The sequence below is a fragment of the Octopus bimaculoides genome, chromosome 5, assembly GCF_001194135.2.
Source record: "Octopus bimaculoides isolate UCB-OBI-ISO-001 chromosome 5, ASM119413v2, whole genome shotgun sequence".
NCBI lineage: Eukaryota > Metazoa > Mollusca > Cephalopoda > Octopoda > Octopodidae > Octopus > Octopus bimaculoides.
In genome coordinates, this window is record NC_068985.1 from 82,239,804 (window position 1) to 82,240,744 (window position 941).

Genomic DNA, 941 nt, shown 5'->3' on the forward strand with positions numbered 1-941 from the left:
ATATATATATATATATATATATATATATATATATAAGCACAACACACGTGTATATATACAGATGTGTATTTAAGGTGTGTAAGTGTGTGTGAGTGTGCATGGGTATGTTATGTTTCCCTGTTTTCACATTGCCAAAAAAGGTTGTAAACAAGCATCACTAACATGCAAGCAACCTCATTGAAGTCCAATCATCTGTGGAAAGATGGCAAACGAAGGGAAACTATTACCTTATTGAAAGGGGTGGATGGTGATGCCAGGGGTGATGACAGGACGGGTAACTGGACATAGAAAATCTGTCGAGAATGGATGGAACAATAGATGATGATGATGATTTGAGTGTGTGCATAATTGAAAGAATGCTGTACTCTGTTGACATACACTGTGCAACCATGTGAACACACACACACACACACACATATAACTATGTATGTCTGTGTGGTGCGTATTTGCATATATGTTTACATTTATATATATATACACATATCTATACATACACTGTGCAACCATACGAACACACATACACACAAATATAACTATGCATGTGTGCGTGTGGCGCATATATGCATATAATTATATTTACATTTATATATATAAACACATATACACATATCTATACATATTTATATGAACATATAAATGCATACATACTTATATGTATGTACATGCATATGCACACCTCTTTCTCTCTCTCTCTCAATCTATCTGTCTATCTACCTATCTTTCTGTATGTGTGTGTATATATATATATATATATATATATATATATATATATGTATATATATATATATGTATGTATATATATATACAAACACACATATATGACTATATATATATATATATATATATATCTCAATAAAAAAATATATAAACATACACTAGTTTCCACAAGCCAGTAGGTGCTTTTGTGCTGCTTATTACTTTCCTGCCTTTATATACCCTCA

General features: G+C 31.1%; 1 protein-coding gene across 5 annotated transcripts in view; it reads right to left on the reverse strand.

Moving 5' to 3' along the window:
* The window catches only part of LOC106881595 (myoneurin), a 195,862-nt gene that overhangs the window by 90,698 nt on the left and 104,223 nt on the right, over positions 1 to 941 (reverse strand). The gene's annotated exons all lie outside the window — the stretch shown is intronic.